The following is a 23501-nucleotide window of genomic DNA, read 5'->3' on the forward strand; positions in this document are numbered from 1 at the left end:
TTCACAACACTGTGTGATTTGCTCTGTTAATGTTACCATTGGCATTCAATACCTAGGATATTTTGTGCTGACATCTGTGACATGAGACAATAGTTCATGTCATCCCTTACCTGAATAAACTGTCCTTAGAGTACAGTGTAGTCGGAGGGGCCTTCTTTTCCTCTGAGATAGCAAAACATTTCCAGTCTTCATACAAGTCAGTCAGCCATTGTCCAGTGCCTGTCTTGAGATGTCCACATTGTCAGCTGAGAGTCTTCATCCAGCCTGCCCTGTAATTCTGTAGAACATTAATAGGGTTCCAGCCCTAGGAATTAATTCAGTGTTCTAGTACTTGCCAAATATGCTCAAAACCTAGTTTCCACCCTACCTCTGTGTGCTATACAGAAAGAAAATAAAGAACCCCATTGCACTTGAAGTTTAGCCTCCAACAGAAGGAGAGCCTGCACAGGGCCTTTAAATAACTCTAAGCCCCAGCTTCCCCACAACCCCGTCCATCCATTCCTTTATTGGTGTGTTTTCATTAATACTCACTTTCTTCTTTGTGTGGAAAGAATGTGCACCATGTCAGTAAAGTGTGTGTGTGCGTTTGTGTTTGTGCATGTTCATCCATGAACTCACTATAAATTTTCATAAAATCACTCAGAAGTCCCTAGTGAAAACTGTCGAGGTGCAGGCAGACTCATGTTACTACTGTCTCATGGCACCTTGCAGGGAGCACTGAAATCGTGGGCTACTTTAATACAGTCTAAAACGAGGCTGTGCATGGTTTTCAGTGAAATTGTGACGTCATCCCCACTACAGAGAGCAGCAAAAGCTTCATGTATCACATGCTGCTGTTACCAAGGTGAGGCAAAGCCTCATCCCATAGAGAGTCTGGTAGGATTTGATGGCAGGAAATAAACTCAGAACTAAAATCAATCAATTACAAACAAAGAGAATGATACAAAGAGCCAAGCAAAGCAAGAGCTGGCTTTTTTTTTTTTTTTTTGAGAAGATCCACAAGACAGACAAACCACAGAGCCTATATCTAAAGTACCAAATCAGAAATGAAAAGGGGGATATAACAAAGGACACTGAGTGAATTCAACAATCATTAGGGCTTACTTCAGAGGCCTTTACTACAGAAAAGTGAAAAATCTATTTGATACTGGTGATTTTTCTAACAGATAACAAATACCAAGTTAAATACAGATCTGGGAAGGTAATGAATAATTCCCATAAGAAAATAGATACAGTCATTAAAGGCTGCCACTCCAAAAATTAAAAATAATAATAATCAGGGCCACATGGCTTTAATGCATCCTTTCTACCAGACTTTTAATGAAGACCCAATAACAATAGTGCTTCAATTATTCCACTGAATTGAAAGAGAAGGAACATTGCCAAACTCCTTCCCTGAGTTTCTCCTTTTACCTAGAATTCCTGAGTCTGTTGCTTCTTCCATTGTCACCCCATCAATAGAACCATTTAAAATGGGATGTAATCGATGTCTGGAGCCTCATTCTTTCCCTTGACCTCCATGCGGTGTCCAGAAGGCATGCCTGTTCTCATGGACATGGATTCATCTCTTTTTGCTGCAGCAAGAAGAAAGCCAGCAGAGGAGGCAGGAGCTTACAAAGAATCAGTAGGATTTCTAGAAAAGAAGCATCCAGATCTCCATTCTCAGAAAACCCCTGGCTTGCTCTCATGTGACTGGGTCCTCAGACACCAGCAGCCTTAGATGAGACCAAGGAAAGCTGTGCAGAGTCCTGGGTCCCCAGGTTCTTGACCTCCTGAGTGACAGCTGTAGACAAGTCCTCCAGGGAATCCTTACAGCTGGTGACATCTGGACAAGGTGAACCAGATGCCAAAATGAGACATGGGAGAGAAATCGTAGGCTGTTTGGAAGGAATCAGTCTCTGCTTTTGCTTCTGTCTCTGTGTGCCCTGCTGCTATGATGTTCATGGGGAGCTCTCATGCCAGTGGGTCTCCTCCTAATGTGTTTGTTGTTGCAGATGTCCTGGATGTTCTGGACCCCATCAGAACTCAGCCCGTGCTCAGTCACGTGGAGGTCAGCACCTTCCTGTCCATCAGGTTATGAGACCTGAGACAGTTGAGGTAACGGCAGTTGGCCTGGGTGAAGTGCTCACAGACTTGGACTCTCTTGCATGGCTGTGGCTTCAAGCAGATCTGTTTGTGGCTGTCTCCTTTGTAGTAACTTTTGCAGGAGAAAAGCATCCCCCTGTACCAGGAAGAAGGCCGGCTCCTCTTGGTTAAGCCCAGAAAGCTCATGATTCTTCAGGACCTGGAAGCTCTGTTCCTAAAAACTTGGTGTGGATATTTGCAGAGGTTTCTCTGGGATTTTGCATAATGACTCTGTCCCAGAAGTTTGAGCTTGCAGAGGCTTGGGCAATCTGTAGCATGGTCCCTGGATGCACTTGAGATTGAAGCCACAGGCTTCAGTAGTAGCCGCCACCTACAGCGTGATCCCTGCCTGATCTCCAGTCTCCAATAGGAATAAGCAGTCTTGCCCAGCAGCTCCTAGAGCTCTGCCTCTGGAGCCTGATCCTACTCTGCAGTTCCTTTAAGGTCATGCAGCCCCTGTGGGTCCACAGGATCTTGGTGATGAAACAGTCTGCCCCAGGATCCCCCATGGTGCACTATGGCTGCAGCTGCTCAGGCTTGTGAGCTGGACTCTGCTTCGTGGAGAAAGGAAACTGGAAAAGGGGATAACACATGAAATGGAAATGAAGAAAATAACCAGTAAAAATTAAAAGAATTAAAGTCATCATCTCAGGAGAATGAGTGGGAAGCCAGGTCCTTAAGCAGGCAGGTTCTCCACAACAATGCATGCTGGGTTCAAGACTGGACATGAGGTGCCCTGAGCTTGGGACTGCCAGGCTCCTACTGGGAAGAGAGCATTCTTCTTCATTTCCGTAAGTCTCTCTAGATTTCTTTTAAGGCTTTCATCTCATCATTGACTTTCCCAATGACCTTTTATGACAAGCCATTATGGTTAACAAGAATTAAGTAAGGGCTCATTGAGCTGTTGGTAGTTGGAGGTCTGGGGGAAGCCCTGGACAGAGAGATCTTGCCTGCCAGGGGTGGGATGTGCATGGTGGGAGGGACTAGTGGAGTGTCATTGGCCTCAGTATGCACAGGCTTGGGGCTGGTGCCTGGCTGCCTGGTGCGCCTCTGTGGCTACTTGGCCTGGGTCCCACCGCAGATGCCCATGGTGGTTGCTGGCCATTTGTGCTTGCTCTCCCTGTCCTCCGGGCTTCTGGCGGGGCTGACCACAGCCTTGAACATGGACAACCGTGGACAAAGTGGGCCGGAAATCGGAGGATCATGGGAGCATCTTCAACTTCCCCCTCCCCAAGCACTGGCAGTTGCAGCTGGAGGACAAGCCACTGTGAGTTTCCCCACATCCAGGCAGGTGTTCTGCACCACCAGGAGAGCAAGGGCAAGCACTGCTGCCACCAGTCCCACATGCGCAAGGCCTATTTGCTGACTGGCAGGGCTTCACTTTGCTCTGCCTGGCTCTGCTTTGCCTTGCTCTGCCCTGTGGGCTCTCACTTCTTTGGCCAAAGACTGTTGAGATCCCGGCTTGCCTCACCTTTCAATAGGCACCTCTGTGAAGTGAGGAGAACCAAAGGGACAGAAGGCTGACCTGGCCCTGGAGACTTGTGTCTCCCCCTCCACCAAAGTGCTTTCCTCAGTTCTCCACTCTGGTTTTAGTTTGCAGGGATCCCAGCAGGTGGCAGGCTTTGCTGAGCCTCCCCTGTGAGAAGGGGACAGTGGTGGGACTTATGGTTGTGGGAAGACTTTCAGGGAGATGCAGGCTTTCTCAAACTCTCCGACCATCCATCCAGTGCCCTCCCTGGTTCCCATTCCCTGTGTTTGTTGCGAAGTCACTTTTCGCTGTCCTGTGTGACTTTCCCTGCAGACTGGGCTCTCCTGCAGGAGATACTCTCACATGCTTCTTTAAAAGCCCCTGTTCTTCAGATCTAGATCAGCTGTGAAAACAGGCTTCTCCATGCCAGGGTGAGAGCTACCCCTCCCAGCTCAGAGCTGCAACACCATAGGATCCTCAGGCCCCAGTGCTGGGTGGGTCCCATGGAAGAGTTAGAGGATAGCTTCCCTTCTGAGAAGTGACTTAACACAGAAGGTTCACAAGTGACAGTCAACCCCCAAGTATTTCTTCCAGGAGAAAGCACTCAGCTCTCCCCTTTAAACAGTGTAGGCTCCCACATGGCCCAGTTTTGTGATTGGGGAAGATTTTCTGGAGCTTAGTTGGCCAGTCAGAGTGGGGCTACATTTTTTTTTCTTTATTAACTTGAGTATTTCTTATTTACATTTTGATTGTATTCTCTTTCCCAGTTACCGGGCCAACATCCTCCTAACCCCCCTCTTCTATATGGCTGTTCCCCTCCCCATCCTCCCTCCATTACCACCCTCCCCCCAACAATCACGTTCACTGGGGGTTCAGTCTTGGCAGGACCAAGGGCTTCCCCTTCCACTGTGCCCTTACTAGGATATTCATTGCTACCTATGAGGTCAGAGTCCAGGGTCAGTCCATGTACAGTCTTTAGGTAGTGGCTTAGTCCCTGGAAGCTCTGGTTGCTTGGCATTGTTGTACATATGGGGTCTCGAGCCCCTTCAAGCTCTTCCAGTTCTTTCTCTGATTCCTTCAATGGGGGTCCGGTTCTCAGTTCAGTGGTTTAATGATGGCATTCGCCTATGTATTTGCCGCATTCTGGCTGTGTCTCTCAGGAGCGATCTACATCCGGCTCCTGTAGGCCTGCACTTCTTTGCTTCATCCATCTTATCTAATTGGGTGGCTGTATATGTATGGGCCACATGTGGGGCAGGCTCTGAATGGGTGTTCCTTCTGCCTCTGTTTTAATATTTGCCTCTCTATTCCCTCCCAAGGGTATTCTTGTTCCTCTTTTAAAGAAGGAGTGAAGCATTCACTTTTTGGTCATCCTTCTTGATTTTCATGTGTTCTGTGCATCTAGGGTAATTCAAGCATTTGGGCTAATATCCACTTATCAATGAGTGCATACCATGTGTGTTTTTCTGTGATTGCGTTACCTCACTCTGGATGATATTTTCCAGTTCCATCCATTTGCCTATGAATTTCATAAAATCATTGTTTTTGATAGCCGAGTAATATTCCATTGTGTAGATGTACCACATTTTCTGTATCCATTCCTCTGTTGGGTTCTTTCCAGCTTCTGGCTATTATAAATAAGGCTGCTATGAACATAGTGGAGCACGTGTCTTTTTTATATGTTGGGGCATCTTTTGGGTATATGCCCAAGAGAGGTATAGCTCGGTCCTCAGGTAGTTCAATGTCCAATTTTCTGAGAAACCTCCAACTGATTTCCAGAATGGTTGTACCAGTCTGCCTTCCACCAACAATGGAGGAGTGTTCCTCTTTCTCTGCATCCTGGCCAGCATTTGCTGTCACCTGAGTTTTTGATCTTAGCCATTCTCACAGCTGTGAGGTGAAATCTCAGGGTTGTTTTGATTTGCATTTCCCTTATGACTAAAGAAGTTGAACATTTCTTTCGGTGTTTCTCAGCCATTTGGCATTCCTCAGCTGTGAATTCTTTGTTTGCCTCTGAACTCCATTTTTTAATAGGGTTATTTGACTCCCTGCGGTCTAACTTCTTGAGTTCTTTGTATATTTTGGATATAAGCCCTCTATCGGTTGTAGAATTGGTAAAGATCTTTTCCCAATCTGTTGGTGGGGCTACATTCTTAATCCATACTCATTCACACAACAGAACATCTTCCTCCCCACCCAGGAGGCCTTGACTTGAACCCAGGTCCTTCCAGGACCAACAGACCTGAGAGAACAGATTGCAGCACAAGAGAGAAAAGAAGCCAGAATAGTTTAAACTGGAGAAAACCCCCATATAGGCCGTTTACCAAGTTTAGGGGTTTGCATATTGTGGACTTCAGAATCTTAAGGTCAGATTTTTCTGTTTAGAACTTATAGGTGAAGCTGAAGTCTACTGAGGGTGGGATCATCCCAGGCAGGGAGGGGATCTGACTCTGCAGGCCTGGCCACCCTCTGCATTCTCCCAAAAATAATTTTTAGTCAGCTGTAAATCTGAAGTGAAATTTGTTTTTTGTCAACTCAAACGGTTGACATTTCGAGTCTCACACACCATGTGAGAGACACACATTTATCCACAGGGGATTTGAACTTACTTCTATAGAAATGACTGTGGGCCAACAGAGGGAAAGCATTCTTGCCTTTAGCATTCTGTCTGTATCAGAGACTACATGGACTGGCTTCCTGGACAGACATGTCCAAGCAGACAGACATTGTAATGAGGGAAAACTTAGGCAAGAAATGACCTGGGGACAGTGATTTCAGATTGTGCCTTTAGCCAGGAATCTCTGTTGTCATTATGGCAAGCAGTCTTGGGCCTGCCAAAACTTGTCAGTATTTCAGGGCTCTTACAACTGCTCCAGGTACTTCTGAGGTGAAAGCCTTTCATTAAAAAAAAAAAGTTTATAGAGCAATATTTCTCCACCTGTGGGTGACAACTGCTTCACAGAGATTGCATATCAGATACCTTGTACATTATGACACATAAGAGTAGCAATATTATTTATGAAGTAGCAGTGAAATAATTTTATGGAGGGGATCATCACAGCATGAAGAGCTGTATTAAAGGGTTGCATCATTAGGAGTGTTTTGAACCACTGTCATAGAAGCTGACACATGGGAGCAGACTCCTCAGCTGAGTAGAGACCCACGACAAGGGATACTGTGTCCCACCCTAGAACCCAGAGGCAGAATCTATCCCAGGAGTCTGTGGGTCACCTTGTCTTAAATTCTCCCAGGGTCAAGAATAGCATTGATCATCTCAGCAGAGTCAGCTTGCACAGCCCACATCAGGCCCATGGCTTCCCTTTACAGAGAAGGATGTGGGTCTGAGTGACAGCCAGTGAGACTGAGGGGACCCTGACACTCATTTGCTTTGAGCTGTGGTTTCTTCACCTGTAAAATGGGGGTGTTTCTGCTGAATTGGGTTGTTGTGGAGATTAACAGAACATACAACCTGCTCAGTGTCTGCCTGGCATGGACCCTGCTGGTTAAATGGAAGCTGTCGATGATGACGAAATTAAAAGTAGAATTTCTAGCCAGATAGTGTTAGTTGTGGGGCGCCATACAAGTGTTCTAAGCATTTTCTGATTCTAAGACCGCCTCGCATTACAACCTAAGGCTCTTGATTTAAATTTTAAAAAAAGAATAAATATAAAATACCAATATGAAAAAATCATAATCAGAAATGAGCTAATTCCTGCGAAGTCATTTAGCTTTACATTTTCTGCTTCTATATTCCAGGCATCTAGAGTAGCACTATCCGAGATCCTAAAGCCTTCTATTATGGTGCTACCCATTCATTCCTCTCTCCTTGAGGACTTCTCAGGTGACTTACCAGAATCAGATGGCTTTTAAGATTGTTCCCATCAGGTGCGATCTCTTTGTCCATGGGCCTTGCCCAAAGCTGCAGGGCCAACCTGTTGTTTTACAATCCAAAATTCCAGACATTAAGTTTACCAATGAAGTTTCAGGAGTCAGATGCTGAAGTCAAGTAAAGCTCCCAACTGTCTTTCCTGATTCACTGACCTCCCAGAAGAAGAGCAGTCCTGTTCCCTCTGAACACTTTCTTAAAAATCCTTTAACTCAAAAACTTTCCATTGGTTTAGTTATCTAGATTTCCTTTCACGTTGTGTCTTGATCTGCTGGACGTACGTGCACTTTTTACCTTTGCCATAAATGTGTGTGGTAGGTGAGCCATACCGTAATTAAGTCCATGTTTACATGAATAAACAACTCTTGCTTTAAATGTCTGTGCCATGGCCCTGCTATACCACACACTAGTTTTTCAGTAAATAATACATTCTTGGAGATCACAGTGTGATCAAATATTTTGTAACATGACTTAGTAACGTTCCCTCGATTTTATAAATCAATTTCTTTGACGAGGATTCTGGGTGTTGTCTGTCAGGTCTGAGTGCATCATCTTGGGAATCCCAAGGAACATCAAACTTGGGCTTTTGAAACTGTTGCATATGGCCAACCCGGAGCAAAAACCACCCAGGAATCTACTGATACTTGACACACATTAATTCACCTGCCTTTTTCATATAGTTTATGGCAAGAGGTCACCATTCTTGACCTTGTTTCATTATAAAACGTGGACCTAATTGTAAGAGTTGGGATCAAGGAGATCACCCCACAAATCACAAAATACCCATCTCAGATAATCATGTATGGTTTATTGAATACAAAACATCCATGAATTTCAGGACAGAATTAAAAGTCCAAACCTAAGGATAATAGAATAGAAGAGAATTTAGATTTCCAGTTCACAGGTCCAGTAAGCATATTCAGTAAATCATAGCAGAAAACATCCATAAGGTAAAGGAAGAAAAGGCCATGAAGGTACAACAGCCTACAGAATGCCAATTTAATCATACCAGAAACAATTCCTCCATTAACATAATAATTAAAACACTGAATGCACAGATCAAAGAAAGATCATTAGAAGGGGTAAGGTATAAATAACCAGTAACAAATAAGTTCAGACCTATCTGAATTACACCAGACTTCTCAACAGAGACTCCAAAAGCCAGAAAATCTTGGGCAGATGTAATGCGGACCAAGGATCCTATACCCAGCATAATTCTCAATCACCATAAATGGAGAAACCAAAATATTTCATGACAAAACCAAATTTTTTTTTTTTTGGTTCTTTTTTTCGGAGCTGGGGACCGAACCCAGGGCCTTGCGCTTCCTAGGTAAGCGCTCTACCACTGAGCTAAATCCTCAGCCCCAGACAAAACCAAATTTAAACAATATTTTTCTCTAAGAAAGCACAACAGAGGATTGTAGTAGGGAAACTCCAAGACAATGAGCTAAACTATACCCAAGAAAAACCAAGAAATGAATCATCTCTCAATAATTTCAAAAAATGAAGCACACAATCACCATTTCACCCATAACCAGAAAAAGAAGAGAAAGCAGCAACTATTGGTCTTTAATATCTAACCAGACCCTCTGTCACCAATCCCCCAGCTCCTAGGGAATAAACTGCCAGCCAAAGTATATACAGAGTCTATGGTTCTAGGTAACTGTGTAGAAGAGGACTGATTTAAGTGGCACCCACGTGGCGGGAGGCCATTGACTACGCTGAGGCCTGTTGCCCACCAAAAGTAGATGCTGGAGTTGTGAGGTGGGAATGGATATGTGTAGGTGGGGGAACACTGTCATATAGGCAAAGCTGAGCAGAAATGGGATGTAAGATATGATGAGGGGAGTGTGGAAAGCAGGACAACAGTTGAAATGTAAATAAATAAAATAACCAATTAATAAAAAAATAGCCAAAAATAAAATAAAAAGTGAAAAGGTAAAAGAAAACTTACACCAAAACAAAACAAAAGAAATCCTTGTAGTGGATTGGCCTAATTCTGCTTGTATTTTAATGCTAATATGTAGAACTCAAGACTGGTTAACCTCCAAAAACTGACCCTGCTCCCAGTTAACTGTGATTATAAAGAAGCCAACAGCCAACAGCTGCACAGTAGAGAGATGGGGGAGGTGAGCTTTGAGGGCTTTGCTAGAGAGGATCATGAGGAGGGAAGAAGGAGGAAGAAGCTGCCAGAGAATAAAGGAAGAACATGTGTGATGGAGAGGAGAGAGGAAGAGGACAGCAGCCATGGTTAAGGGAGAGGAGAGCCTGGTCCTGAGGGCTGTCCAAGTGCAACAAAGAGCAGCCAAGATGCTACACAGTCAGTAAGAGTTGAGCGTTATTGTTTGGAAAGTAGATCTGATACCATGGAGGGCAGGCAGCTGCCCAGCTACTGTGCTGATCAAGGCATATGATGAATAAATTTACAAAATATGTATAACCAGTAAGGAGCTCTATAGAGGATCCTAAAAGGAATACTTTAGTTTGAAGAGAAGGATAAAATACCAGAGGAAACAGGAAATAATTTAACAAAACTAGAACAGTCAATCAAAAGAAGCCAATAAAACCCACAAAAATTAACAAAATTAAATACATAGGTTTAAATAATATTTGCACGTCACTTAACTCAATTCCCCAGTAAACAGACATACATTTAGCCAGAAAGAGGATCACCATCATGAGAGATGTAGAGGATATACTAGGGAAACAGACCTAAGACACAGGTCCCTATAGCAATTCTATGCAGTTTCTCTATCCAGCTGACAGAATAGATTTCAAACCAATCCTGTCCAGAAGATGTAAGGACATTCATTTCATACTTTGCAATTACAAAAGATACTACAATTCTAAATATATACATATTAAACACAGCAGTCACAAATTTAAATATATAATTATCAGATAGATCTGAAATTACCCATTAGCTATAATAGTGGTTGTGATTGTTTTTAATAGTCTATTCTGACCACTTGGCAGATCACATGCAAATAAACAAAAGAGGAGGAGCAGAATTCAGTGACATCATCAGTCAAATGGACCTAACAAACTACACTGAACTATACATATATTTTCTATCAGCCTGTGGATCTGTCTCCAAAATTGACCACGGATTAGGACACAGAACAGCCCTCAGGAAAGATAAGAAAGCTGAAGTAGTGTCATGCATTCTATCTAAGCACAAAGGAATCAAGCTGGTATCACACAATAGAAAGTGCAGTCAGTACACACTCTCGTGGAAGGTCAGCAACACAAACAACACACTACTGAAAGGGCCAAGGGAGAACACATAAGGAAAAATTAAAATCCTAGAAATGAGTGACAATGAAAACACAACCACCACAGATCTATGCGATACAACATAGTTTTAGGAATTATGTTGCAGTCAGCAAAGCCAGAGCAGTGGACCCATCTAATCCCTTTGTCATGCATCAGAAGTAGAGAATGTGGACTGTGCCCTGTTGGGTTAATGCCTTGAACTGGCTCACCACATTCCCAACTTCCCTTTGCAATGATAACATATTTTTGGCATTACACATTGGATATATGCAATTTGCCTTTTGATTTCATAGGGGAATAATTAAGGGACTTCCTGGAGGGTCGAAAAGCACTGTGGATAAACTGTGTAGAGACCGAAAGACTACAGGGGTTTTGGAAGCTGAGCTAATGTATTTTTATTATGATATGTTTAAGAACCTATGGGGAATTGGGAGTGGAATATGGTGATTTGAATGATAATGGCCCCCATAAACTCACATATATGAATGTTTGTTGCTGGTTAGTGGAAATATTCGGGAAGAATTATAAGATACGGATTTGTTGGAGGAGTGTATGGGATTGGGCTTTGAGGTTTCCAAATTCAACACCATCTATAGTTAACACTTTCTCTGTCTCCGACTTGCACATAAGATGTAAGCTCTCAGCCAGTTCTCTAGAAACATGGTGTCCTACCTGCTGCCGTGTACCCCAGCATAATATTCATAGACTCATGATCCTTGAAACTGTAAGCTGAAATAAACTCTTTCTTCTAAAAGTTCCCTTGCTCATGGTGTCTCTTCACAGCATAGAAAAGAAACTAAGATTGGAAGGAACAGTTAAGTGAAAAATTTCTCAGTAATATCCTGGAAAATAAAATTCAGACATTTACCAAAAGTGTCAGGTACCGTGATCAAGCTGGCTTGACTGCAGAGGTGCAAGAATGTTTCAACAAATACAAATGAATAAACAATTCACCACAGAAAACCAAGAACAGGAAACACATGATCACTGCAGTAGAGGCAGACAATCTCTTTGGCAAAATCCCACAGTGATTAATGCAAAAGTCCTGGAGAATCTGGGATATGGAGAAGACACACCTTAACATTATAAAGGCTATATGCAAGGCAAACAGCATCCTAACTGGAGGAAATCATAATGGATTTCCACTAAAATCAGGAATAAGTCACAGATGTTCATTCTTTTCATCTAATTCAACTAGTATGTGAAGTCTTATCCAAACAATATGACAAGAGAGAGATGGAAAGGCATGTCAATATGAAAGAAAGCAGTCAGAGCATTCTCATTTGCAGGCGATATGATCCATATATAAAGACCACTACGAAACCACTGGCAAACTCCTATGGCTCATGGACACATTCACTAAAATCACAGTAAAATCAATAGAACTCATGTATACCAACAATAAATATGATGAAAGAAGCCAAGAAAACAAACCCATTCAGAATAAAAATCTTGTAATATCTAAGGAAGTAAAGACTTGTTAAAATGAAATCATTAGGAAAAATAAAAAAACTGAAGAAACCAGAAAATGAAGAGGCCTCTCATTTTCATGTATCAGTATGATTTATATTATTATATCGAATCCTACCAGAGTCATCTACAGGTTTAAATCCATCCCATTATAATCCCAATACAGATCTTCATGGGAATGAAAAAAAATCTCAGAACTCACATGAAAGCACAACTGAGCAGGGCAGTCAGACACTGCTAACTAATAAGACAGTAAAGCACTGCGGGAGGCATCACCTTTAATGATTTCACGTTCATTTTGGGGAATAGTAAAAAAGAAAAACCAGCATGTTAATATCATGAGAGCAGACACAGTGCCTAATGGAATAAAATTGAAGAGCCTGATATTGGCCTATGTTCTTATCAGCATTTGGGTTTTGAGAAAAAGGGAAACAAACAAACAAAACAAAAAACTCATAACCCCCCCTCCCACCACCACACACAAGTGCAGTTTTCAACCTGTGGGTTGCAAGCCCTTCAGGGAACAACCACATATGAGACATACTTTATACATGCTATTTACATTACAATTCAAAACAGTAGCCACCTTACATTTATGACTTAGCAATGAAATAATTTGGTAGTTGGGGTTGGTTACCACAATGTGAAGAACTGTATTCCTTGAGTTGTTCTTGGTCATAGTATTTTTCTGCAGTAACAGAAATGTGACTGATATATAAACTGGTACCGAAGTGAGTGGAGATGTTTGTGAGGAATCTCTTGATTTTTTGGAGGAGGGTGGGAGACTTTGGATTGGGAAAACTGTTGAATTATTTAAGGAGATCTTAACAGTTCTTTTAGTTTGCCACATGGGAGACATAAGTATTGTGAGTCTGTGCAAAATAGAGCCTCTCTGATGAAACTTCAAAGGATGGCAGGAACTCTTAGGTGACTGGCTTAGAAGCAATTGATATAATTTTGGCAAACAATCTGCCTCTTTTCTGCCTGTTTACTAAGAAATGACCTGAAGATGAATAAAAAGCTAATTGACTAATTGTTTTGAGCAAACTTCAAGGGGTAGATATCCGGTGACCTTCCTCATATGGTAGGAATGTGTGTTTGTATTTTTCATTGTTAATGTAGCCAGGACTTCAGTTAATCCTGGCACATTCAGGGTCTGGACACATAGGAAACTGCAAGATCTCCCAGGATTTGGAAAATGTCCCAATTGTTGTAAGGTCCCCAAAACATGTTGTCACCCCACACACATTGGGAAGCAACTTAAAGGAACATGACCCCCTCATTCTCAAGAGGAAGGGTGGGTGGGTGGTTATTTGTCTGCCGTTGGTTATGGATGATTATTGTCAGTTAGGGGGTTGGTTGCAAGTTCTTACTGGCCATGGTCAGGGAGGAAACAGTAAAGCAGATTCGAATCAGGGATGTCTTTCTTCCTTTCTCTTTCTCTCCTCAATTCTCTGTCTAATGTTGTGGGAAATCAGGAGAAGGGACTAAAATGACAAAATCATAGATCAATGTATATCTATTTATACTAGAAAGCAATACCAAGTCTCAAATATTTTAGGATGGCATGGATTCTTGAATGATGATAGAATTTAAAATTGTACTTGCATAAATGATTCAATTCATTTTTAAGATATAAGTATATGCAACTTATTCACAATGTGGTGTAAAATTCTAATTTTATAAAATTACTACTGCACACTGCCGTGGATAATTAAGGAATTCAAGCTAGTACTTTCCAACTATAAATAATCAGTCTTCCAGTCATGTTAGGTACTGCTTTAGTTAGGTACAGAAATAAGCTTTATTTAACTTCCTGTGTATGTTTTTAAAGTTAAGTAGGAAGTAAATCCCTTGGGAAAAAAGCCACATTTGTCCACTGAGATAGACATTACCTACAAAGGTGGTTCTCAAATCCTTTAGAGATCTGAAGAATCTGCCATTTCAGATGTCCTAATAGTTAAAGGCTTTTCACAGTGGGAGAGACCTCAACTCCTGGTAGTGTCCCCAATCTATTCTGAAAAAGATGATGGGCTCTAAAGAACCATTGGGTGAAATACTACCTACTTACCTCTACTGCTGCCAGAAAGCTGTCCAGACTGTGCAGAAGTTGATCATGGGGAACTCTGTGTCCCAGTTTTTGGAAAAAAAAATAGGATAGTCCTTCAAGTGACCTGCTTCAAAGGATTGTTGTCAGAGCTCCTGGCCCAGTGAGTTGAAGGTGGATGCCACAGTGAATATTTGCTGACTGACTCCCAGGGTAGCCAACCATTTCTGTTATTTCTTAGGTTTGGAAGCTGTTTGCTCTGAATTTCCTTTTATTCAGGCAACATTTCTCCTCCTCAGATCTTGGATGGGGTTGAAGATTAGATAGTTTAGTCTTAACCTTTTCTTGTTATGAGAATCAGAAAAACAAACTTGTTCACCATCGTGCAGAAATGTGACAGCCAGGAACCTGGACAGGAACAGGGTGGACATGGGAGGCTCAGAAAGCAGGGCTCTATGGACAGTCCACAGCAGTATCCAAACTCCTGTGATAACCGCTCTGGCACCATAAGTCCTGAGAGAGGATGGGGATGCCAGGAGAGTGTGCGTGGTCTGCCCACTGCCTGGGACTTTTAAAAGCTTGTACCACCCCCGAGCACATAGAAGAGCTTGAGCAGAAAGAGGCCGATGCCCAGAAGCCTCTGCTGTGGTAGGAGGCAGTTATGGCGGTTGGAGGTGGGGGTAGAGGTGGAGGAGGGATGGGAGAAGACCGAGGAGTTTCCCCAAAAGACAAGAACAGACACCATCCTTACTACTCCAGAACCCACACCAATCCCACCCCACCCCTAAAATGCCCAGTCCACTGCCAAACCTCCCCATGCCAAGCATTCACAGCTTCATCCCCACTGTGCTTATTTCTTATTTTTTTAACTTCTTATTTATTCTCTGTGAACCTCACATCCTGCAGCTCAACTCCATTCATCTGCCCTCCCCTCAGGTCTGCACTCCACCTTTGCATCCTGCTCTAAATCAGAGCAAAAATAATCTTTGTGTGGAAGCTGAATAAAGAAAAAGAAAAAGAAAATTTGTACGCAAAAAATGTGTCAAATTTTAAGGATGAAAGACATAAACGCTTAAATTGTTTGGAATTAATGAAAGTACATTTGGTCTCAGAAGACTTATTATGGTTAATAAATGCAAGTTATGATAGATAAGGGATACAAAGCTTAAAAAGTGATAGAAAATGATTTAGGTACAAAAATTTAGACTAATATAATTTAGATAACAAAGTACCTTCTCCAATTTTGCAAAATACGAATGGACAGAATATTGTGACAGTAATTCTTACCTGATGCATCTCATAAGTTTTCTTATTTTATCTAGCTTATTAATGTTAAATTAAAGGTATTTCTTGGAGTAAAAGGGGAAATGCTGAGGTGACCTCCCTTTGTACTAAGGTGTGTCAACTTTCAATTGTTAGTTCTGTACTGGCAGTGAGCTAAGTGCTGGCAGGATTTCTCTTGTCATTTCTATGTCCCATCATCAGGTTTGCTATTTTGTGGATGTTTGTCCTTCTCACCAGCTCAACACAAGCTAAGAGATGTATCAGGTGTTGTCTCACTGCTGACTGGATGTAATAAAGATCTGATGGCCAAGAGCTGCGTCAGGAAGTATGTGGGCAGAACTTCCGGGCATAGAGAGGGACATAGGCAGAGGCAAGCTGAAGCAGGAGATTCAGAATAGACATGGGCAGGAAGAGATATGGAACAGACCACGGCAGAGGGGTAAAGAGCTAAGCAGCAGGTGGGTCTCAATGGTAGAAGAATGGGGTTAAATTTTAGAGAAGATGAGGGACTGCCCAGTGAAAGGCCTAAGATTCAAACTATGTTCGAATTCTCCATGTCCCATTCACACCTCAGGCAACTCTGTGAAAATAGTACACAATACAGTATTAACATGGCTTTGAGTCTGTGGTTTGGTTACTTTTGGTCACTGTTCCTCAAGACTGCAGGAGAAGGAACAACACACAGGGCAAACACATGAAAACCATGTGCAGCTTAGAGTGGAAAAGATCACTAAGAAGTTTAATGTCACAGCAAAGTCATGTGCTGAAGAGGAGGGTGACATAGTTAAGGAGATGAATGTTATTAACAATAAGCCTCCTGCCTCTGTACTGTACAGATGTGGAAGGTGTCCTCAAGGCAAGACTCTTACCAATTAAAGTTCCAACTTGGAAAAGGGAGCTCAATAGATTTCGTGATCCTACAAAGCAAGTGCATAGGGAAGCTGCTGCAGTTGTCATCCAAGCAGGCAGCTGACAGGTCAGTGCACCTCATGTGGCACGGAATTTGGAGGAAAAAAGATTTTAAGATTCAGGATGACATGAACAGGACCAGGCGACTCTCGCATTTATGTTTTTATTATTTGAGGCTTGAATTAGAATGATACTCATAGTCTCATTTTTTTAGTGTTCTTTCATTATTTTATCTACATTTCCAATTTATCTCCCACTCCATGTTCCTCTACATGAGTCTCTCTTCTGTCCCCCACGCCCTCTCCCTATGAGATTTCTCCTCCACCCACCAATTCACTCCTGCCTCAGAGGCCTAAGTTCCAATATCATGGTCCATGAAGCTTCCTCAGAAACAAGGTTCTCCCGTCCCAGTGATCCCAGATAAGCTAGTCCTCTGCTACATATCTACCTGGAGCCATGGGCACACCCTGATTCTTTTATTAGTTACCTTAGTTAAGGTGTCTCTTCACAGCAATAGAGCAGTGACTGACAGGCTTAAATTCACTTTGCATCCCAATTTTTGTCCTTTCTCTTGTTACTTCTCTCCCACAGTTCCTCCCCAATGTCCTCACACCATCTCCTCTGAGAGAGTAGAGGAATATCCCTCAGAGTGTGCCTCCACCAAGACACATCAAGTTTTTGTAGGGCTGGTGCACCTTCTCCCACTGAGGCCAGGGAAGACACCTGAGTTAGGGTATCAGATTTCACAGACAGGCAAACCTTTGGGGATAGCCTCGGCTCCACTTACTTACAACAGGGTATGTAATACTGTATTAAACTTAGTAAGGTTTATTTACCTTCACCTAGCAACTCATCCTGAGAAACAGTGCTCTGGCCTGATGCTTTTGTGTTCAGCCCTATCTTCCTCTTTCTTCTGTGCTTACCACTGTAACACAGGAGAAGCTTCTAATATTAATGTTGCCAGATCTTTCCGGTCTTGGGGGATAATTCTATTCTGTGTTGTATATGGATTTAATATCTTCTTTACGTATGATGAATATATACTTCAGGAAAGGACTGCTTCCTTGTTTCTATTAAGATCTAATATGACGAAAGGATTCTGATTAATATTCCAGAATCGTAGGCCACCAGGTTGGTATGTCATCACTCACTGAAGTGAGGTGAATTTTATAACACCTTTTGGCCACCCACTTTCAATGTCATTATGTGGTATTGCCTTAGGTTCTTTTCTACATTCCCCTGCCTTTGGCTGAGTATATGTTTGAGGTCTCTCTGTGACTGTGCAAAGAAGTAAGAGCTAGGGCTGGTCAACAAAATAAGAAAGTACTTGTTCATCCAAAAACAAAAACAAAAAACAAACAAACAAACAAAAAAAGCTCTAGGGTAAAATATCGGTGCTAGTGCTGAACTGAACTGCCAGAGGTAATTTTTTTTAAAGCAAATAACACTATCTTGGGGCTGATAATATGAATCAAATATCCTGCAACATAAGTTTGCAATGTTGCCTGCATTTTATAAATCAAGTCTGACCACCGTTTTGGTTCTTTCCAATCATGTCTGAGTGCATCATCACGGGAACCCCAAAGAAAATCAGAAACGGGTCCTTGAAGCTGATGCACAGGGCCAGTATAGACCAGAATATTACAGAGGACACCTTGATTCTTAACACAAGGGATCATTTCTCCATCCCTCTTGTCACATAATTTATGACAAGATGTCACCTTTCCTAACCTTAGCTTCTTTTCCTAAGTGCTGCTGAAGGGAAGATTTGGTGTCAAGAGGTCTGGACTCAGACCACAGGAACACTGAATTCATTTAAATAGGTGTAGTTTATTGAATGCACACACCAATACATTTCAACCAGAGCAACAGCTCACAACTGTGTACTGGACATTGCTAGGCCCAGCTCATTGCAAAATCCACATGGGCTAAAGCACAAGTGCTGGAAATGCTGCTGTCTATGGGCCCTGACTCGGGTCATTTTACACATAATTGTTCCTATTTTCCTTGAATCTAATGGGTCCTATGTGAAGCTCATAGTTGGGGAACTTGTTAAGATTAACAAACCTCGTAACATACAGAATATAACAGGGTATGTGACCTGCACCACACAGTTCAATGTCAGGTTTTTTTTGTTTTTTGTTAGTTTGTTTGTTGGCATCCATGATGTAGAGGCGTATTACAGAACAATAGGAAAGAGCTGGCTGCTGTGTAACAAATTTGCTGCTATTAAGGTAGGTATGGGGGCAAGACCTCAGTAACAGCCCTTAAGATGGGAAGGAGATGATGTGTTTGATACCTGAAAGGAGCTGCCTCAGCTGTGTTTTTCTGCCTGCTCAGTGCCCATTCACCATCACTCTGTCCCTGAAGAGGACCTCAAGGTCTGCCCCCTGCTGCCTGTGAGCCAGGACTAGGCACAGAAAGGCAAGGCCACAGCACTGGTTTCCAATTCCTCAGTAATGCTGGATTTCCAATAATGTACTTGTATACACAAATACAGTGTGGTAAGTTACAATATATACTAATCATTTCTTACATAGGACAACAGTTGATTGACTACAACTAATTCTATTTTAAAAAAAGAAAAGAAACCTGGCTCTTGTGGAAATATACAAAGAAATATCTACGATGTTGGGCAATGAATTCTGCCATGGACTGAACTCAGAAAAGAGGGGTTGTGAGAAAGATGCATGGTCAAATAGCCCACCAGGTTCACATTGTGTCAACTTGATTTAATCTAATGACAAAGAAGTGGAGTATCTCTGATGGCTTCCTTCTAATCCCTTGAAAGGATCCCTAGGGATTGGCCTCAGTACATCACACTTCTTGATGGGGCAACAACACTCAAGGAAGCTTGAGATTGTCATAGGCACAGTATTATGCTACATATACAGAGTAGATAATACTACGATGTTCAGATGATGATATCCATTTGTATGCACTCTTAAGGTGAACCTAAGGAAAGAGAGATCAAGGTCCTTAGAATGGAAAGATCAGTCCCAGTTTTTTTTTTTCTACCATTCCAAACTGAACGACTGGTAGGGAGAGAATGGTAGATAATCGAGAATTGGTGGATGATGCTTTGAATGCCGGTGGGTTTCTGTGCTGGTTTTAGACATGGTCTCAAGTATCCCATGTTGCCCTCTCCCTGGCTGGCCAGGTTCACTTTGAGCTCAGATAAACCTCCTTCCACTTTCCAATAGATAGGCTTACAAGAGTGGCTTCCAAGGACTGTGAGGACAGCATTAGCCTTTGACAGTTGAGGTGTGCAACCCACAACTATAGTTTTAGCCACGTTTTCCCATGTCTACCAGCTATTTCAGAGTGTTGCTGTTCTATGCCTGACAATCGGGGACACAGAAAAATAACCTGATAGAGAGCAAGGACATGGTGATCTCATCCTTACCTCTTCTGTACGTTCTGGATGAGGTTTGTTAAAATTCCAATATTGCAAAAAGCTTTATATAGGGCCCATCACATCAAGGGTCACTATGTACTGTTCTATCTAAAATGTCTAATCAGAACTGATTACCATATAACACTTCCTGCAGTCCTCATATGAGAAACTTGGGATTTTGTTTTGACTTTTTCTTTTCTCTGTCACTCTTATTTTTTGGTATATAAGTTGAGAGAAAGATAGTTAGGGCCATGAATTTGCCCCCAAAATTTGAACTACGGATGTGATCAATCAGTGTTAGTGGGTGCATTCTGTAAAGTATTCATTTTTCACTATGATAGATGCTTTTGTGTTTGGTGTGGTGGCCATTTCCCAGTGTACAGGTGCTGGGACCTTGCTCTATCCACTTAATGATGTTTATAGCCTCATTTTAGACCTTTCTGTGCACCCCCTATATCTCTTGACTATTTTATTTTTCTGATAGAAGCTCATGGTATATCTTACTCAGGCCTGTGAGCAGTGCTCCTTTGGCGACATTGGTGCAGAGAGGAGAACCCCACCACCAGCATGAGGTTCCCTTCACTGGTGTCTCCAATATTGCATTTTCCTCTGCCAACTGGTCTCCACACTTTTCCTAGCACCATAAAGACTTCAACTCTTTCTCCTAAGGAATTTTCTGGCAATTGTCGATTGCTAAGCACATGACTTCATGAGTGTTCCCCTAATACACACGCATGTTGTAACCTACCATGCAGACTATTTCTTGATGTGATTTAAAGCACCTGTACAGAATGAGACAGGAGAACTTTTGACTGCATATTCAAGCTGGTGTGAAATCTCAGGAAGTTTAATGGCTAACATTGGTGAATGAGGACAATGTGAGTTAGTGAGACATTTTGGGGCAAGATATGGAAGGAAACATTCATTTAGATGCATAGGAATTACTAAGGTTTTTTTATAATCAAGCCTTAAGGAAAATTTGGCTTTGGAAGCAGGAGATGCTCAGTGGCTCTGCCCCAGGAAATTCTCCTGGAAAGGGCCCCTCTGCTTATGCTCAGTACAGGGAGAACATTAGCAGGGAGGGAAAGTCTGCTCCCCATGACATCAGCTGTCCCTTCTTGGACATTCTATTGTCTCCTAGAGAGTTCTGGCATCCTCTGTGATGTCACCAGTGTTGTAGTGACGACCAGTGCCCTAGTTTCTCTCAGTCTGAATCTGGCGGTTACACCCTAAGACATGTTTTCCCGTCTTCGCAAGCGTTTTGGGAGGGGGAACGTCGATTGTGGACAGACTAGAGTGAAGGAATCTGGCCTTTCGTCTCAAAGTAATGATGGACAAAGACAGCACTTCTGGGGAATGTTTAGTAAGTTCTGGGCAGTATATTTGGAGCTCCCTGTCAGGGGGGCTGCAGGCTTAGGCTGACCTTTCTAGCAATGGGCCACAGCAACTGGAGCATCTGAAAAGGAATTGAATTTCCATGAACATCACAATTCCTGAAAGTCAGGATTTCAGAACTTTAGTTTCCCCAACCCCACAGGGAGTATATGGTAAGGCCAATGCTATTATACTGTGAATTTCTGGCCTTTACTTTTACAGTGCATTTGTTAGGTTACATTGATATAATAACACGATCAGGAGTCATGGAGGGTCCACCTTTTCTGAGTTTAGACAGGGCAGCAATGTATTTCACTATCATTGCTTCTTTAAATACAGTGGACACCTGACAGTAAGAACAGGGAGAGATTGTGCTCCAGGCAATAACCTTATGTTCTTAGACCTTCTCTGATTTCTTCTAACTGGCAGGGTCATCATTAGCTTTATATATTAGAGGTTGTGTGTTACACACTTGTTTCTAAAATACCAAAACTGTTTGGAACATGTGGACCAAGATTCAGCCTGTAACCTATTGGAACTTCTGGGGCATTTGTTATTTCATATAGGGGAATTGATAAGTCTGTTGAACATGACCTCCCTGGAAATGTGTTTTAAATCCAAAGTTGTTAGCCTAGAGTATCAGGGTAGGACATCTGAGTGTCTCCAATCACTCAAGTTTTGTGAATGGTGAATTTATCATCTGAGTTCTGAAACCACAGGGGTGAGGGTCCTGAAACCAAGCTGTACCCTGGTCAGTTGATGTTAATCCTGGAGAAGCCATCTCCATGGTACATGTAAGCACGTGATGTCCGGCATAGGGCACACCTGGCTGCTTACATCTCTTGGTCTCTATAGAGTAGTGGGAGAACTGAGATCCACTGAGGAGGCCTCTTAAGCATAGACCAATCTCCTAGCAGTGACACTGGGTTCCAGGCTTGTTCTCCTGTTTAGGCCTCACTGAGGTCTATGTACACTCTATGAATTCTCCCCATGCAGGTTCACTTGTGTTCTTCTACCTACAGACGCTGGGAGAAAAACATCATCCCCTGGCACTGCCCTAAGCGAGAAGCAGGCCAAGAAGGAAAAGGAGAGGCTGATTAAAGAGCTGCAGCTCATTACCGAGGAGAGAAATGACCTGAGAGATCGCCTGAGGTTTCTGACAGAGAGATCCATGAAGAACATGTATGAATCGCTCCAAATGCTCTTGTTTCATTCCTGGGTCTGCAAGGTCACCTTCATCTTATCCTATTAAGGTTTTGGGTTCTAGAAAGCTGTGCCTCCCTAACCACCCTGTGCTAAACCTCACCTCCCATATAGAGGAGATTCAGAACCTGACCCTTCCTGAGGAGAGAGATGGACAGTGGACTCGTCTGCTTCCATTTATTGAAAAGCAGAATTTGTGGTCTGAATGAAGAATTCAGGGATAAAGTCAGGGAGAATGAGTTCCCAGTGTGCATTTGCAAAGCCCTTGACATCAGGTGGCTTTGCAAGATTGTAATTGCAGTGAGTTTATGGTGAGTCTCTGTACGTGCTAGGCAGGGGACTGAGTGCTGGAAGATACAGGCAGCAGCCTGAGGGGCCTGGTCCCAAACTGTTCATCTCAATGCTTGAATAGAAGTTGTCAGGCTCAGGCCTGTTTGTTATTGTCTGTGTGTCTGTGGGAGCCCCTCGGACACAGCAATGGTGCATGCATTTCTCCTGGTTCTCACAGTGCTCTCTGTTTCCATATTTGCTTTTCTCTTTCTCTAACTCTGTTTACATTTCTCTTTTTTTGTGGGTGTGTCTCAGTCTGGGTGTCTGTGTGTGCATACATCCAAATGCATATGCACAACTGTTATATGTTTATATTTCACTCCACACTTGGAATATAGGAGTCTATTTCTTAGCCTGAGTATTTACCTGTAACACATTCATGGTGAAGTGAATGCTTTGTTCTGGGAGCCCCACTGTCAACAGCACAGTTCTTTGCCTACGTGGCCACAATTGTCTGTTTATTTGTATTCCTTGTGCAGATTATAATTTTGTGTTGATATATGGTCTGTTATCGGGACAGGAGAAAAGAAATCACAGGTTTCTGGCTGTGTTGGGTGGGGGAGCATGGAGAGGTGTGGCCTAGGCTCTTGATAGCTCAACTGGCTTGACTGCAGATTTCCTCTTGATTGAACAAAGGGAGCCAGGGAAGCCTCCATCTGGATGCTGAGATTCTGGTGTCCTGGACGCAGAAAAACACGTTTCTGAAGCTGAAGAAGATCCCAATATGTAGAAT

General features: G+C 42.7%; 1 protein-coding gene and 1 pseudogene across 1 annotated transcript in view; one reads left to right on the forward strand and one right to left on the reverse strand.

The window, feature by feature from the left end:
* Positions 1-23501, forward strand: part of LOC134483188 (uncharacterized) — a 341330-nt gene that overhangs the window by 244010 nt on the left and 73819 nt on the right. The gene's annotated exons all lie outside the window — the stretch shown is intronic.
* On the reverse strand, positions 1094-2880 carry LOC134483181 (zinc finger CCCH-type antiviral protein 1-like; annotated as a pseudogene).

The sequence above is a fragment of the Rattus norvegicus genome, chromosome 19 (genome assembly GCF_036323735.1).
Source record: "Rattus norvegicus strain BN/NHsdMcwi chromosome 19, GRCr8, whole genome shotgun sequence".
Taxonomy (NCBI): domain Eukaryota; kingdom Metazoa; phylum Chordata; class Mammalia; order Rodentia; family Muridae; genus Rattus; species Rattus norvegicus.